This window comes from Mirounga angustirostris, unplaced genomic scaffold (assembly GCF_029215605.1).
Source record: "Mirounga angustirostris isolate CCGP_5_RB_7025 unplaced genomic scaffold, mMirAng1.0.hap1 SCAF_13, whole genome shotgun sequence".
Classification (NCBI taxonomy): domain Eukaryota; kingdom Metazoa; phylum Chordata; class Mammalia; order Carnivora; family Phocidae; genus Mirounga; species Mirounga angustirostris.
Genome location: NW_026991721.1, coordinates 34,182,494 through 34,201,174, shown reverse-complemented (window position 1 = coordinate 34,201,174; position 18,681 = coordinate 34,182,494). Strand labels below are relative to the sequence as shown.

The following is an 18,681-nucleotide window of genomic DNA, read 5'->3' as shown; positions in this document are numbered from 1 at the left end:
AAATGCTTCGAGCCACCAGAAACCGGAAGAGGCAAGTAATGAGATTTCCCCCTAGAACCTTGCTTTTAGCACAGTGGTACTGATCTGGGACTTCTGTCCTCCAGAATTTTAAAAGAATAAATTTCTGTTGTTTTAAGCCATCCCGGTTGGTGAGAATTTGTTTCTACAGCCACAAGAAAACTAATACAAGCTCCATCTCATTTTAATCATATGGAGAGATTGGTATAACTACAAATGAAATCCAGATGCAGAACTATTTCATCACGGCAAAGATCTCCCTCTTGCTAACCCTTATAGTCTCTGCCTTTAAGAATCTAATATGATTTTTAAAAATATGACGTCCAGAGTTTTTATTTGTAATTAGTGAGAAGAATAGAGAAAATTACATCTAAATGTAACTTTAAATGTAAATGTAAATGAAGATGAGAGTCCCCATCTTTTCTGGAAGTAGAAGTCTCCAGAGTCTGTTAACAAAGTGTGCTCTGGTTTCCCTCCCAAATAATAGGCAATTCACATGTGAGTCCAATTGCATATGCCTAATTATATCTGTTGTGAATTTTACTGTTACCCAAAGGCAGGTACACAGCTTGCAAAACTACTTATATATTTTAATGGCTATTAAAGACATTACGTCTGCTCTGTATTTATGTTTTAAATTTAAATCTCATTAGAAGAAGACAATGGGTTAGCAAAACTGCTTCTCTTCAAAATAAAGCTTTGACTAGGAGAGGATATGCATTTGCCCCCAACAAATGACAACTTGAAAATTTTTTAAAAAAAGAAAAGAAATTTATTTTTTTCAAAATAGAAGTCGAGGGCTGCATTTTTATAGGAAATTTGGAACAGATAAAAAATAAAAAGCATAGTAACCCCAGTCCTACAATCCCACCACTCTGCATTAATTACTGATGTATTTTTTATTTGATTATTTCTTTTTTAAATTTTATTTTATTATGTTATGTTAATCACCATACATTACACCACTAGTTTTTGATGTAGTGTTCCACGATTCATTGTTTGAGTATAACACCCAGTGCTCCATGCAGTATGTGCCCTCTTTCATACCCATCACCAGGCTAACCCATCCCCCCACCCCTCTCCCCTCTAGAATCCTCAGTTTTTTTTATTATTTCTATGTGATGAGTCTCACCAAAGGAAAGGAGCCCAGGTATGGAGTTGGCAAGTGCCATTTGGCCTTAGTGTACATTTCTGGATGTTGTTCACTCCTGCTCCCTAAATCCTTCTCCCCCTTTAGAGCCTGCCTCAGATTACTATGCCTTTTTAATCAAAACAATATTCTAAACACCCTCTTTAGAACACTGTTCTTCCAAACACTGTGCAATCAGGTGAGGGACACCTGCCTGTGACTCTAAGCCTCTGATTGTCCTTCCCAGTGAACTCGGTGTCACCTCCTGTGGAGTAAGTACTCAGGTTCCACTCCCGACAGATTGGAGTTCTCTTCTCCCCCAGCCCGACCCTCCTCAGCCTCTAGAGAAGCGGGAACAAACCATCGGCCTCACTGGGTGTGTTGCCCGGCGACCCGAGCGCGCGGGGCCATCGCTGGGCATCCCCTCCCTCTACAGCTCGAGAGACAGCGCAGCCTCCGGCCTCGGGAGCAGCGGCGCCCAGCGATCCCGGGCAGGGCTCTCCTAGGCCGCCAGTGACATCACTGGCGAAGCGGATTCCAGGCACCCGGCTCCTGGTTTTGAGAGTGATGTGGGTCGGTTAGTCCGTCTCTGTCTGTCGGCCGCTGAAGAGGGTCCATCGTCGGTTTCGCACCGCAGAGCGACAGGACCCGGAGGAGGGGGGAGAGCGGAGGCAGCGGGGGAAGGAGGACCCCGGCCGGGGCACCGCATGCAAGCCCCGCGCACTTCCCGCTGCCCCCGCAGCCGGCGCTGGGCCTCAGCACCAGGTGAGTCCGGAGCGGGAGTGACCCGAGCCAGGGGCGCTGCCCGTGTCAGGCTGGTCCTACTGCAGGTCACTTACGGGAGCTAAAGACACACAGTTCAGCTCTATGCATCTCCTGCCTCTATTGGAGAGTTGCTAGGATCGGAATTCTGATCTAGTGGGGTCGCAAAGGCCTTTTGGAGGAAGCTTCAGGACGGCTTCCTGCGCAGGGACAAAGGATTTTTCTTACCCAAGACATGTTTCTCTCCAGTCCTAAGAGTAGTGAGCATACTGTCTACAAGTAACAGAGACCAAAGAAGTGGAATAGAGTCAAGATACAAGGAGGAAATTGTTACCAGGGAATGTCCCCGCAGCAGCCTCCTAACGCAGGCGTCTGGTTTTAGGGTACAGAGAGCCAGGGAAGGCAGACTGGTTCTGGGATACCTGAAACCTTGTACAAAAAAGAAAGAGACAGAGAGAGACAGAGAGAGAGGAGAGAGAGAGTGAGAAAGAGAGAAAGGAAAGAAAGAACAAAGAATGCACAGAACTCTGAAATGACCTGATTTAACTTCTGGAGGAGGCTAAGTGGTGTGGAGAAAGAATGCATATATTTTCACTTTGGTGTCCTCTCACCTGAGCTAAACAAACAGCAAACAGGGCCAGTTAGAGTTAGAAACACATTTAGAGTACTGATTCTCTCTCACTGACTCCAGGTGTGGTTTTTTAAAGGTATTATTTATAGGTAAGAGAATACACAGATTTTAAGTGTACGGTCAGATTGAGTTTGGGCAAACATTTGTAAATTAAGATACAGAGTATTTATGTACATCACTCTAGAAATTCCCTGAGTATCCCTCTTCGGGAAACACCCACTCAAATGTAAACACTTATCTTATTTCTGCCACCATAGTTTAATTTTGTCTATTCTTTAAATTTTTATAAATAGAATCATGCAGTATATACACTTTGTGCAGTTTCTTTCACTTTGTAAAAAGTCTCAAATTCACACATATTTTCGAATCAAGAGATCGTTCCTTTTTAGTGCTGAGTGATATTCCATTGTAGGAAGAAACCAAAATATATTTTATCCTTTTACTTGCTCATGGGGCATTTGAATTGTTTTCAGCCTTTGCCTTAGAAAATAAAGTTGCTAAGAACATTCTTGTAAATCTTTTCTCAGATATTTGGGAATCTCTCTCTCTCTCTCTCTCTGTAATTGCTGGGTTATAAAATAGGTATAGTTTAACATTATGAAACAGAGGCCGCCTGTTTTTCAAAGTGCATCATTTTTTAGTGTGACCAGCAAGGTAAGAGCAATCTAGCTGTTCCACACCATGGACAACACTTGGAATTTTAATCTTCTTAATTTTAGCAACTCTAACCTGCAGTTTGCCTTTTCATTTTATTTATCATGCTCTTTGCAAAGCAAGTATTTTTCCATATTGGTGAAATCCACTAAATCATCTTTTAATGATTAGTGGTTTTTTTCCTTATCTAACAAATATTTTCATACCACAAAGTCATAAAACTACTTTGCATATTCACTTCTAGAAACATCACCATTTTAGCCTTTATCTTTACATCTATGATCAACTCAAATTCATTTTTTGTATTTGGTATGAAATAGGGGTCAGGGGTTTTTTGGTTTGTGTGTTTGTTTTATTTTTCCATATGGATATTCAGTAAGTAATTTCAACATTACTTGCTAAAAAAGTGATTCTTTTCCCATTGGATTGCATTGGAGTCTGTTGAAAAGCATTTCACTGTAATCGTCTGGGTCTATATCTGGCATTATTATTTTGTTTCATTGACCTATTATCTATTTATGATAACTTGAGATTATATATTTTAAGATACTTTTATAGAACTTCTTGAAATCAGGTGATGCAATGTCTCAAATTTGTTCTTTCTCAAAATGCTTGTTTTTCTAACTCCTTTGTATATCTACACATATTTTAGAATCAGTTTATTAGGTCCTGTAAAATGTCTACTGGAATTCCATTCAGATAGCAATGCATCTTAAGAAAAGTTTTAGGAGAATTGACACCTTAACAATTATAAATCCTCCAAGCAATAAGTCTGACTTATCTTTCATTTACATAGATCTTTTAAAATTTCTCTCTGCATGGGTGCCTGGGTGGCTCAGTCGGTTAAGCGTCTGCCTTCAGCTCAGGTCATGATCCTGGGGTCCTGGGATCGAGCCCCATGTTGTGCTCCCTGCTCAGCGGGGAGTCTGCTTCTCCCTCTCCCTGTCCCCCACCCCTACCCTCGCTGCTAGCTGCTCCTGCTCTCTTTTGCTCTCTCTCTCTCAAATAAATAAAATCTTAAAAAAATAAAATAAAATTTCTCTCTGCAATGTTTTATAATTTTTAGTGTATCAGACTTGCACATTTTGGATTAAATTTGATCCAATGCAATTTATGTATTTTGGTGCTATTGCAAATGGCAATACATTTTCCAGTTGTTTGTTGCCAATTTTCAGAAATATAAAATCTTGAATATTTATTTTGTATCCCTCAACTTTGTGACATTTGCATAGTATTTCTACATATTTTGTTGTTGAGTCCTTAAACATGTCTTATATACACAACTATTTTATCTGGGAATAAAGATGGTTGTGTGTTTTTCTTTTTAATTATTATGTGCTTTTTAATTTTTTCTTGCCTTATTTCACTAACTTGTTTCATTTGACTAGGTTCATTAGTACGTGCTGAATAGGAGTGTGAAGTATGGACACCCTTACCTTTCCTCAATCTCAGGGAGAAATCATTTAATATTTCACCATTAAGTATTCTGATAATTATAAGGTCCCTTTACCAGACTAAGAAAGTATCTTCTTTTCCTACTTTTGCTGGGAGTTTTTACACATGAATGTTAATTTTTGTCATTTATTTCATTTATTATAACTACATATTTCTTACTTGTACTGTTATTATAGTGAATAACAGTTTCACATTTGATTGTTGAAACAATCATGCATTCCTGGGATGAACTCAATTTGGTCATAATATCTTGTCATTTAGATATTGCTAGGTTTTATTTATTTTTATTTATTTATTTAAACACAGAGAGAGAGAGCGAGTGGGGGTGGGGGAGGGGCAGAGGGAGAGGGAGATACAGAATCCCAAGCAGGCTTCACGCCCATTGTGGAACTGGTCACAGGGTTCCCATGACCCTGAGATCATGACCCGAGCCAAAATCAAGAGTAGGATGCTTAACTGACTGAGCCATCTAGGCGCCCCATTAGGTTTTATTTCTAATGTCCTATTGATGAATTTTTGTTACGTTCATGTATGGTATTGCTTTGTAGTTTTCTTTTGTTGTAATATTTCTTTCATGTTTTGTTACTACTTTATATTGGTCTCAGGAAATAATTTGGAAAATGATATATTTTTCTATTTTCTGAAAAAAGTTTTGTAAGATTGGTGTGATTTCTTTCTTAAATGTTTGGTAGCATATAGCAGTGAATTAATTAGTGCCTAGTTTTCTTTGAAAGACTGACAATAATTCAATTTTTCATAGAGAGAGAGATATATATAGGTTTTCTATTTTTTAAATTCATTTTAATAAGTTGTGCTCTTTAAAGAAGAGTATCAATTATATCTAAATTGCTGAATTTTGGGGAGGTGTGAAGATGTTCATATTTTCTTTTAAAATTGTAATATTTATAGATATAATAGCCATAACCTCTCCTTCATAATTTTAGTAATTTTTTTTTTGATGAGTCTTTCTTGGGATTTTTCAAGTTCCGTTTTTTCCCCCAAAAAAGCTTCTCTTGGCTGTGTTAATTTCCCTTCTTGTTTGTTATTTCTTAGTTCATTTACTCCCATTCTTCTTTTTATTATATTCTTTCCTATACCTACTCTGAGTTTATTTTGCTCTTCATTTTCTAGTTTCTTAGGGTAGAGCCTTTTAAATTGTTTTCAAATTGTTTTATTTTTTAAGTATTAAATCTAAGTATAAATTTTCCTCTAAAACTGTTTTAACATTTCCTCATAAATTTGGGGGTTTTATTGTTTAATTCAGGTTGAAATATTGACTAATTTTTTGTATGCTTTCTCCTTTGACCTATGGTTATTTAGAAGTACTCTACTTAATTTTCAATCACTTGGAAATTTTTCTGATATCTTTTTGTTACCAATTTCTAGCTTAATTCATTTTTCCTGAGAATGTACTGTATGATTTTAATCATGTAAAATGTATTGAGATATATTTTTTATTGTCCAGCATATAATCTATCATGGTGAATAGTCCTTGTGTATCTGAAAAGAATGTGTGTGTGTGTGGTTTTGTTTTTGTTTTTTCATTTGGTGTGTGAGGTATTTCATAAATGTAAATTAAGTTAATTTCTGTGATAGTAATAATCAAAATGATATTCTTATAAAAATCCCCAACTATGGATTAGGGATTTAGTACTGTCAACTTTTTTCACCATGTTCTTTGAAGTACCTTTCTGAGAGGCAAACATTCTTGGGTTTTTCTTCTTGATGAATTGACAATTTTATCATTAAGAAACTTCCCTTATATCTCTGGTAATATTCTTTCTTTTTCACATGAAGTCCACTTTAGGTGATGTTAATATAGCATCTCCAGTTTGCTTCTTTTCTTTTCAAATCAGTAACACTTTATTTTCAGTTTTTCTTACCAATAATATTAGGACAGACTGTTCTTCCCTATGGGAAACTTATTTTATGCATTTATTCCAATCACTTGTAAGCATTAAACAGAAAAAAAGTTACATAATGCACCTTTAACCTGGCACTTATTGCTTAGGCTTGGTGAGTAGGGGCACTAAGGTAGAATGGAGAAGTTATTTTCTTTTTTTAATGTTATGTTAATCACCACACATTACATCATTAGTTTTTGATGTAGTGTTCCATGATTCATTCTTTGAGTATAACACAGTGCTCCGTGCAGTACGTGCCCTCTTTAATACCCATCACCGGGCTAACCCATCCCCCCAACCCCTCCCCTCTAGAACTCTCAGTTTGTTTCTCAGAGTCCATAGTCTCTCATGGTTCATCTCCCCCTCCAATTTCCCCCCCCCTTCATTTTTCCCTTCCTGCTATCTTCTTCTTCTTCTTTTTTAACATATAATGTATTATTTGTTTCAGAGGTACAGGTCTATAATTCAACAGTCTTACACAATTCACAGTGCTCACCATAGCACATACCCTCCCCAATGTCTATCACTCAGCCACCCATCTCTCCCACCCCCACCATGCTAGCAACCCTGAGTTTGTTTCCTGAGATTAAGAATTCCTCATATCAGTGAGGTCAAATAATACATGTCTTTCTCTGATTGACTTATTTCGCTCAGCATAATACCCTCCAGTTCCATCAACGTTGTTGCAAATGGCAAGATTTCATTCCTTTTAATGGCTGCACAATATTCCATTGTGTGTGTGTGTGTGTGTGTATATATATATATATATATATATATATATATATATATATATATATACCACATCTTCTTTATCCCTTCATCTGTCGATGGACATCTTGGCTCTTTCCATAATTTGGCTATTGTGGACATTGCTGCTATAAACATCGGGGTGCATGTACCCCTTCAGATCCCTACATTTGTATCTTTGGGGTAAATACCCAGTAGTGCAGTTGCTGGATCGTATGGTAGCTCTATTTTCAACTTTTTGAGGAACCTCCATACTGTTTTCCAGAGTGGCCGCACCAGCTTGCATTCCCACCAACAGTGTAGAAGGGTTCCCCTTTCTCCGCATCCCTGCCAACATCTGTCGTTTCCTGACTTGTTAATTTTAGCCATTCTGACTGGTGTGAGGTGGTATCTCATTGAGGTTTTGATTTGGATTTCCCTGACGCCAAGTGATGTTGAGCACGTTTTCATGTGTCTGTTGGCCATTTGGATGTCTTCTTTGGAAAAATGTCTGTTCATGACTTCTGTCCATTCCTTGATTGGCTCATTTGTTCTTTGGGTGTCGAGTTTAATAAGTTCTTTAGAGATTTTGGATACTAGCCCTTATCTTATATGTCATTTGCAAATATCTTCTCCCATTTGGTCGGTTGTCTTTTGGTTTTCTTGACTGTTTCTTTTGCTGTGCAGTTTTTTATCTTGATGAAGTCCCAAGAGTTCATTTTTGCCCTTGCTTCCCTTGCCTTTGGCAATGTTTCTAGGAAGGACTTGCTGCGGCTGAGGTCGAAGAGGTTGCTGCCTGTGTTCTCCTTTAGGATTTTGATGGACTCCTGTCTCACATTTAGGTCTTTCATCCATTTGGAGTCTATTTTTGTGTGTGGTGTAAGGAAATGGTCCAGTTTCATTCTTCTGCATGTGGCTGTCCAATTTTCCCAACACCATTTGTTGAAGAGACTGTCTTTGTTCCATTGGACATTCTTTCCTGCTTTGTCAAAGATGAGTTGACCATAGAGTTGAGGGTCCATTTCTGGGCTCTCTATTCTGTTCCATTGATCTATGTGCCTGTTTTTGTGCCAGTACCATACTGTCTTGATGATGACAGCTTTGCAATAGAGCTTGAAGTCCGGAATTGTGATGCCACCAGCTTTGCTTTTCTTTTTCAACATTCTTTTGACTATTCAGGGTCTTTTCTGGTTCCATACAAATTTTAGGATTATTTGCTCCATTTCTTTGGAAAAAGTGGATGGTATTTTGATAGGGATTGCATTGAATGTGTAGATTGCTCTAGGTAGCATTGACATCTTCACAATATTTGTTCTTCCAATCCATGAGCATGGAATGTTTTTCCATTTCTTTGCATCTTCCTCAATTTCTTTCATAAGTATTTTATAGTTTTCTGAGTACAGATCCTTTGCCTCTTTGGTTAGATTTATTCCTAGGTATCTTATGGTTTTGGGTGCAATTGTAAATGGGATTGACTCCTTAATTTCTCTTTCTTCTGTCTTGTTGTTGGTATATAGGAATGCCACTGATTTCTGTGCATTGATTTTATATCCTGCCACTTTACTAAATTCCTGTATGAGTTCTAGCAGTTTTGGGGTGGAGTCTTTTGTGTTTTCCACGTAAAGTATCATATCATCTGCAAAGAGTGAGAGTTTGATTTATTCTTTGCTGATTTGGATGCCTTTGATTTCTTTTTGTTGTGTGATTGCTGTGGCTAGGACTTCTAGTACTTTGTTGAATAGCTGTGGTGATAGTGGACATCCCTGCCGTGTTCCTGACCTTAGAGGGAAAGCTCTCAGTTTTTCCCCATTGAGAATGATAATTGCTGTGGGTTTTTCATTGATGGGTTTATGATATTGAGGTATGGACCCTCTATCCCTATACTCTGAAGAGTTTTGATCAAGAAAGGATGCTGTACTTTGTCAAATGCTTTTTCTGCATCTATTGAGAGGATCATATGGTTCTTGTTCTAGGATGGAGAAGTTCTTAACCTGTGCCTCAGCAATCTAAAAGTCAGAAGATGGGCTAGCATAAGCCCTTTGAAATTGTTTGCAACTTCAAAGATTATGTATGTGTACATTTTTCTAGGTAGGAGATCTGAGCTTTCTGCAGAGGATTTCTTACTTTCCCAACTAAGAAAAGGACATAATTGAGGCAGCATTCTTAAATCTGTAAATATCATGTGGATGGTTTCTCTCAATCAGAAGACATAACTCTAGACACTTTGTGCCTAGTGTTACTCACTAAAACTAATTTGTGCCAATCCCTTAACAATGCTTTATCATTGAAATTTTGGTTGCTACAGTTTATGCCTCAGCAGTTTTTACATCCTTAATTAGCCTTTCTTTCTATTATGAAAATTTTAAAACACACTTGAGCAAAAGAGATTTTAATAAGGCCATAATTATCTCATGCTTATAGATACAAATTAGAAATAAAATAAAGAAATACAATGATCATTACACAGGGAACAATTTCTGCTGAAAAGAGCACTCAGGCCCTGTGAAACTCCCTTCTCTTTCATGTTCTTTATAATTGTATATCTGAGTACATAGTATGTGTGCATCTTTGAATTGGGAATAATCCCTGAAGGACAGTATCAAGAGGACCCCTGTTATGGATGCGGAGTCAGGTGACTTGAATTTGGTATCAGCCCTTGCAGTATCTTCCATAGTGATTATGGACAGGTCATCTTCCCTGTCTAAGGCCCAGTTTCCGCCTCTCTGGGACCAGTGCTATTTATTGGCAATATAGTGTGAACCACACATGCAAGCACATAGGCATTTTAAAATTTTATAGTAGCCATTAAAAGAGTAAAAAGATAACAGTGAAGTCAATGTTAATAATATATTTTATTTAACCCAATATCAACATTATTATCATTTCAATATGTAATCAATATAAAATATTATTAAAATGTTGTATAATATTTTTTCAAACTAAGTTTTTAGACTCTATTATATACTTTATGCTGCATATCTCAATTGGGATTAGTCACCCCTCAAGGGCTCAACTTCGGCATCTGACTACCTGCTGTTGTACTGGCTTATAGGCTTATATAAAATTACTGCTTTAATTCTATGGACATGGAAGTTAATGAGAAACAAATAGTCATCTTTAGAAGTTTGATTCGTGGCTTTATTATATCTCCTATGTCTCTGATTAGTATATTCAATGATCTCTCTATCTTCTTGAAGACATGTAATAAAATTGTACTAATGAATTTAATGTCCCTATGTACTGATTCAATCATTTGCGACTGGCTCAGTTTGGATTGACTGAATTTCTCATTATGAATTGTGCTTTCCTGCCTTTTTGAATATCTGGGGTAATTTTGTATTGGATGTTATTGCATTGTAAAGGTAACGTTATTTGGTACTGCATATTTTTAGATTTCTAAAATTGTCCCTGAGTCTTGTTCTAGAATGCCTTTATTTGGAAACAGATTGATCCATCTATGTCCTGCTTTTATGTTTTACTAGATAGGACCAGAAGGATGGTCAGTCTAGGGTTAATTTTCTCCACTGCCAAGGCAAGTTCTTTCTTAGCACACTGCCATGTGAATTATTAGGTTTTCCACTATGGCTTATGGGAACTGGTATTATTCTAGGTCTCCTGTGAGTGCTAGAAACCGTCCCCTGTAATACATTTTGTTGGCTCTTTCCTCGACCTAGAATGGTTTCCTTATGTGCACATAGTGTTCAGTACACCTGAGGGGAAGCAGAATCTGCCCCTCCAAGTGAGGCACATTGACATGTGGATTGTTTTGAGCTGAAGGCAGTTAAGACCCAGCAGACTCAGGAAAGCTTTGTACCTCCCCCGCAACCTGCCTACAAGAATTTAGATAGGGGGCTTGAACCAAGAGGAGAACTATTACCAGGGATAACTTTTATCCAAAAGACTTTTCTGCATGGCATAGGAACCATTTGTTCACCAAACTTTTGCTCTTCTCATCTTCCTGTGAATTGTCTTCCTCACCTTTGAAGTCCCAGACCTCCGCCCCCTTCTCCTAAGCTCAGGGTGGTATATAAACCTTAATTACCTTCCTGCCTAGGAGTCTCATATTTTTACAGGGCTCCCATATGTATGAAACTAAATTTGTTTTTCTCTTGTTAATCTGTCCTTTTCAACTTTATTATTAGCCAGCCAAAGAACCTAAAAGGAAGAAAGGAATTTTTCACTATCATTCAATCTAGCATAACTGGGTTTTCCTTTTAGTGTAAGGATTGTTGGATCCTTCTCAAGTTTTCTGATTTGTCTTTCTTTGCACATGAAATCTACTTGACCTTCACAAAATAAAATAGGATGCCACTAATATACATTATTTTCCAATAAAGTTAATAGAATATGGATTGTTTTTAAAAAAGCATGTTGTTCTTCAATATCATTATATCTTGCTCCATTTATAGGTATTTAATTATTTTTCAATTGACTCTATAGAGAACCAGGCAAATTTAAATCACAGTTATTCTTTGGAACTTTCTGCCCTTTTTTCTAACCCTAGAGCTGAAATTTAATAATCACATATATGTTCTTCTAGAAAAAAAAAGAAATGCTCAAAATTGTTCACTTAGGCAGATGTTTCTCAACATATGCTAAAACTTATTATAAAAATATAATTTGTAAACCCTCATGATGCAATAATATTCAAGATAGAGGAAATCACATTCCTAGAGTTGCAATAGTATATTTGCCTTTTGAGCATCTTATAATTTAACTGTCTCAGAAATCTTTGTAGTTCCCCACTGCCAAAATATTAATGATGGTTAAAGTAGGTGAAGAAAAATAATCATAATTATTTTTTACTGTGAATTTTTACAAGATAAAGGACAAAGTCTTTATTTTGAAAATTTACATATTTATTAGCACCAAAAAATTAGGGTAGACATTCCTACTAGTGAATTTGGACGGGAAATTTCTGAAATATAAAATTTATGTGAAGACTGTGATAGATTCTTCTTAAATTGTCCTCCACTGTCAATTCATCAAGAAAACAAAACAAAATGAAAGAATGGTCTTGAAAAACAAAACCCAAAGAATAAAAGTATATGTTGTTGGTATGTTACTGTTTAATTATTTATATTACTGAATATTTACGGTGCTCCATCCCTGTAAGCAAATTTGAAAATGAGTATGGTGCTATCCATGTTCCATTTTGCAAAAGAAGATATGATTTAATTGACTCTAATACAAGGCCACTCTCTTTTCTCCTCCCCCTCTTCTTCCTCCTGCTCCCCTCCTTCTTTTCGTTCAAGAGTTCTTACACGCATTTAGTTATGATGCAGGCTAGAGTCTGAACCACACAGGTTCAAACAAGAACCACTTGCAAAAATTGCTGTTAGCACTAAGTGGCAAGTTCATTTTCATGCCACTAAAAACTGCTTAGCTCCTCAGTGGTCACCAATAACAGGTGGTTTTCTAGCTCAAAACTTCTTGTAACCTAAGTTCTATGTAAAGCAATATCCATTATATCCACTTAGCCAGTACTGAATTCTTTTCAAATTTGGGGGAATGTGAGATTGAAGATCTTGGTTCAAAAGTATATTATATTACTCAGTATTTGCTGTTTTTTATTTAGTAGGTCAAAAGATCAGCATTGTTTTAAAGAAATGTGTTAACTGCAATTAGAAAAATGATAGTCATTATATAATAATATATCAACAGGGATAAAAAGTCTTCATTTAAGTATGAAATCTTATAAATTTTAATGGTTTTGCCCAACCCAACCTTTTCATGAACAATTTTAGTAGCTGAAGCACTATTGCACTTATTAGTCCATAATTTTCCCCGTATTGAACATGTATTAGGGCCCTGGTGAGACTTTCTTTGTTGTCCAGCAGGAAAACTCAATATTCAGCCTTCAGCAAAAGCCAAGCATTTTGCTTTTTTTGAAGTGGTAAATCCCATAGAGATAAGAAAGCTATTTAATCTTGATAATTGGCTCTTCCCTTCAGGAGGTGGCAGGTGAAGTCAGTAAAAAGCAATTTAATGACATGAATAATGTAACCAATATAGAAACTCATTTAAGGTATGCACAAATAACCGTGGTCAAAGAAAGTAAACATTTGTTGGTTTAATAGATACAGCACAGAATGACTGCACTTTTTAAAATGACTTCATTCTGTAGCAGTATTAAATTGCTATTCCAAGACAGCCAATAATTTACTTCGCAAGGAAAAATGTTTAGATATTCAAAGAAGTAACATGAAGTGTTCTTTAGTTCTTGGTGAAAAAAGGACCAGTAGGGTGCTTGAGAAGGCTTGTGTTTTATTCTGCAGAACCTTTTTGTTCCTTCATGCTGTGGTTCAACGTTGGTTTCTTTGGTTTGTTAAGTATGAAGGGACATCACAAGCAAGGAGTGAAATTCTACCAATTTTTGGTAGTTTTTGCATCAAGCAAGTGACTTCAGCAGATGATCGATTATAGTCCTCCCAAGAGGAGGCAACTTGGCGGGGGGGTGGGGGGGTGGATCTCTCCTGGGCCCTCAGATCTGTAGTGGTCATACCACACATGTATTTGTATTCTATTTTAAGGAAATGTTATATGTTGATGATACCTCAGGCTCCTCTCTTTCTCTCTCTTAATCTAACCTTAGTATCAAGCAAGTAAGTTTGAGGAAGCAGTTCCAGTTTAACTTTTCTGAAATACTCTCAAATAAATTTGAGCTAGTTTTCCTTAGTTCTATTCACAAAATAAGGTTTCTACATACCAATTCATATGACTATAAGCATTCATTTATTTGTGATTTGTTTTATACCATTCTGAAGAGTCAGATTGTAGAATTTTATTCCTTCTTTATTTAGAAGATATTAATATGCCAGTGATTTTTTTGGCGGGGGGGGAGGGTTACTTTTCTGGACAAAAAATGTAAAATGTTCCTAGGAATGAACATTTTCCCTCTGCCACTAATCTTTCCATCTCTACCAACTGAAATGCTGGAAATATTGTTTTGTTTTGTATTATTTCAAGAAAAAAATGGAAGCAAATTAGATTTTACATAGTAAACTTCGAGTACCTAATAACTAGTCTAGTGTTTGTTTTGTTTTTGTCTTATAAAGATGAAAAGTAATAGGTTTTAATAAAAGGTTATAATTTTCCTGGAAAAGGAAAATTTTCCTGACATGGAGAAAGGTGCAATGAGAAAAAACCATAGAACCACCTTGCTTTCCCTCATGTCATCAAAGCAAGCACATCATCTTCAGTGTACCTGCCTTTAAAAATTGTGCCCAAACATATATCATCTTAGGAGCATCTGGGTGGTGCAATCAGTTAGGCATTCAACTCTTGGTTTCAGCTCAGGCAGTGATCTCAGGGTTGTGAGATTGACCCCCCCTTCCCCCCCATGGAGTCTTGCATTGGGCTCTGCACTCAGCACAGAGTCTGCTTGAGATTCTCTCTCTCTCTGCCCCTCCCACTCATGCTCTCTCTCAAATAAATAAATCTTAATAAACAAAACAAAACATATATCATCTTATAGAAGAAAATATAGATTGTAGCATGAATATCAGTATGTTTCACTTAAGAGTTCCTAGAGAACTCTTGTCAAGCATCTACGTCAAATTGTTGGGTATTTTTCCATTTTCCTAAAAATAAAAAATCTGAACCGTGCATCTAATCATATGATTTAAAGATATTAACATACTCCTGATAATGTTAAGTATATCCCTAAGCAATCCCAGGCAGGAGAAGTAAGTAGAAGTTCCTCCATTAGGCAGAAAGTCTTTTGAGGGCAGAGTCTAAGTCTTAGGATTCTTGATGCCCTGCATGGATCATTTTTGAGTCTGGCAAGTGTGCTAAATATATATATATATATATATATATATATATATATATATATATATATATATTTGAGAAAACAATCAGATTTTTTTGTATTCTCAAGTGACCGCTAAATACTATTCCAACTTTTATAAGATGCTATGTCTTTTGGTGTTTATGTAATACATTGGGAGAATATGGTATGTTTTAATAGAGTCCCATGAGGGTTTTGATCATACTTTTGACAACAAGAAATTCCTTTTCAGTTGCATTTCTAGTTTTAGTCCTACTCATATAATTATGATACCTTTCAAACAAATTATACATAGTAAAACTATTCCAGATTTCTGACTTCAAGGAGTAAACAACACATTTTTTAAAATATCCTTTGGTTACTCTTAATTATTCACCTAGGAATTACTTCATTTGTATCTACCGTATTCTCTCTCTCTACCTTCTCTCTATGTCTCTTTCTCTGTGAATCACACACATACACATACACAAGCAAACTGTTACTTCCTACCTTGTTTCTTTCATCCATGTAATAATCTTAACCTGACACATCTTCTTCCTATGCTTCTGAGGTAGGGAAGCTGCAGGGACTCCATTTTAGAAAGGTTCCATCTCTGCTGGTCTTCTGCTAGGCCCCATTGACTCATGTTCTATATTTTATATGTGAGTAAGCCAAAGAAGCTATGCTCCTACTCCAAGTGGGAAGCAAGAAGGTTAATCATTCTCTGAGTTTTGTCCTAGGCCCCCAAACACATGACAACACCTAAGAAGAGCCAGATCCCAAACACGTTCCAGGTCATCAGCTGCAAACAAACCTCAGCTGATCATCAATACCCCCTAAAGAACACCTGTTATTCACCTGTCACTCACCTTTGATCAGACCCTACCTTAGGTTCCTGAAGGAACACATACCCTAGACCTCTTCCTAATATAAACTCCCAACCCCAAGCGATGGAGAAACTCACTCTCCTTTCCTTTCTGAGTCTCCCAGACACTCCATCTGCTCTACTCTATCACTTATGCTATTTAATAAAACTCCACTTTCACTTTCTCTGGCCTGCATTTGATTTCCATCCTGCATGAAGTCAAGGAGTATTTTGGCTGGTATTATGGGACACCCCAGGGTTCTCAGACCCAGCCTGCCTGCATCACTAGCCATCCAATTCATACTTCCTCTTTCTTTCAAGGCAGAACATCTGATTGTCTCTAGGAAGTCTCTTCCTGACCAGCTTTCAGCCAGCATCAAGTTATAGGGTGAATCTGCCATATGTTTGCATATGTATTGCCTTCTATTTATTCTTTTTTAAAATCTTATTTAAGGGGCGCCTGGGTGGCTCAGTCGGTTAAGCGGCTGCCTTCAGCTCAGGTCATGATCCCAGAGTCCTAGGATCGAGTCCTGCATCGGGCTCCTTACTCAGCAGAGAGCCTGCTTCTCCCTCTGCCTGCCTGCCACTCCCCCTGCTTATGCTCTCTCTCTCTCTCTGTGTCAAATAAATAAATAAAATCTTAAAAAAAAAATCTTATTTAAAATCATTTAATTAACATACAGTGTATTATTAGTTTCAGAGGTAGTTTAGTGATTCATCAGTTGCATATAACACCTAGCGCTCATTACATCACGTGCCCTCCTTAATGGCCATCACCCAATTACCCCATCCCCCCACCCACTCCCCTCCAGCAACCCTCAGTTTTTTTCTTATAGTTAAGAGTCTCTTATGGTTTATCTCCCTCTCTGACTGTGTCTTACTTTCTTTTTCCCTCACTTTCCTTATGTTCATGTTTTGTTTCTTAAATTCCACATGATTAAGATCATGTATTTGTCTTTCTCTAACTGACTTATTTCACTTAGCATAATACTGTCTAGTTCTATCCATGTCATTGCAAATGGTAAGATTTCATTTTTTATGGCTGAGTAATATTCCATTATATATGTTTCTTCTAATAGTAAACTTTTCAGTATATATATTTCTCATATAATTCTATTTATTCTTATATATAAACTCTTTAAGAATATAATTCTGGTCTATATGTCCTAGTGAACCATACCTTATATTATTCAACCTCCTCAAATATACAACCCTAAGAAATAAGTTCCTTCTTTTTAGAGAAACATTTCATTTCCAGAATACCACATTATATATACTCATTTTAAATAATCCTTAAAGTACAGAAAAGTATAAAGACAAAAATTAAAGCCTCCTGTAATCCCAGTACTTCAGCACTGTTGCCATTTTTTTTAATCAATTCCTAATAAGGAGATCGATATATAAAAAAACTTGAATAATGATTTGTGGTTAGATCAGTTCACTTAACAAGTTGCAAATACCTTGATATAAATCAAGCTCTGAATTTAGATTAATTCTAAAAACTGATTACTTTCTAACTTTGATAATTCATGTTTAACAATGCATTACAATGCAGATTTTGGTCATGTTGCTTAACCTATCAGATTAGCACATTTACATCATTTATTTGGTTGCAATTAAGGATCTTGGTAACTAGGATTTACAAGTAAATTAACCAAATGAAATAACTTATTACCTTAATAGTTTAAATGAGGTTTTACCTAATTTCTCTGAGTGGGTAATTTTTAGTTGATTCGGTTCTAAGTATATGCCTGCATCAAACTTTGGATCTTAATAAACCATCTCAAATCTTGGACTTTAGAAGCAGTGCACGAGAAAACATTAGCTAAAAGTGCAGCTATTATTTATAGGTGGGTTTTGTTTAAACAAGGTAAAGATTTTGAGATTGATACTATTTGTGTGAAAACTTATCAAAATGCTCCACGTTAGGTGGGGCAAAAGGATAGAGAAGGGTTGAATTGATTTTTTGCTGCTGTTTATGACAAGAATGAGACAATGTAATTTACACTAAAAAAAAAAAAACCTGTTGGATATATAATTCTGGCTCTCAAATTAATGATCTTGGATTCTGGAAGTGCTTCAGGAGTTTAGCTGGCCAGTTTCATCTTTTTCTGCCAAGTGTTAGAGATTTTAATTGCTACATTTCATTAGGCAAAAGAATACAATAAAGAATATTTTAAAATAAAGCATAGTTATTACAGGCTGCATACTGTAATTTAAGTCCTGACTGTTGGCCTCTTACAGCAATCACCCAGTGTAAATGCATGAGACTGGATTAACCAGTAATGGCCCAACTCAAACGCCCTCTTCTATAGAAAGATTCTACCCTATCAACTATTGTGACATCTAGTTTAAAGTTTATCTATTTTTTTCTTTTCATTTCAATTCAGAGGTTGAATCTTTAATATAGAGTTTAAGTACCTAAAGGTGAAACGATAATCAGTCCTTTTCCTGAGATCCACTATGCACAATAGCACTGATACATTTATTGAATAGAAAATAACATGGTTTGCACGTTAGTCCATTAACTGCTTCATATTCATTGGCTTAGCACCCATGGAGGATGACGACACAGTTCTAAAATTAAATCAGTCCACCATCTTAGATATAAAGTATTGAAAAGCAGTTTTTGAGATTAAAATGATAGGCAGCAATAGGTTAGGCTCCTGAAAAGGATATAAAATCCTGGTCTCAAATATCATGCAATGTAAATATATTCTTCATTAAATTTGTAGAACCAAAAGGGAAGCATTTCACCCTTTTTTT

The 18,681-nt window shown here is 36.5% G+C and overlaps 1 protein-coding gene across 1 annotated transcript in view; it reads left to right on the top strand.

The window, feature by feature from the left end:
* Window positions 1-1,535: 1,535 nt before the first annotated feature.
* Window positions 1,536-18,681, top strand: part of LOC123857291 (zinc finger protein 133-like) — a 48,022-nt gene continuing 30,876 nt past the window's right edge. Inside the window, exon 1 of the mRNA XM_045894000.3 lies at window positions 1,536-1,912. The gene's annotated coding sequence lies outside the window, so the exon portion shown is untranslated. The remainder of the gene's footprint in view (window positions 1,913-18,681) is intronic.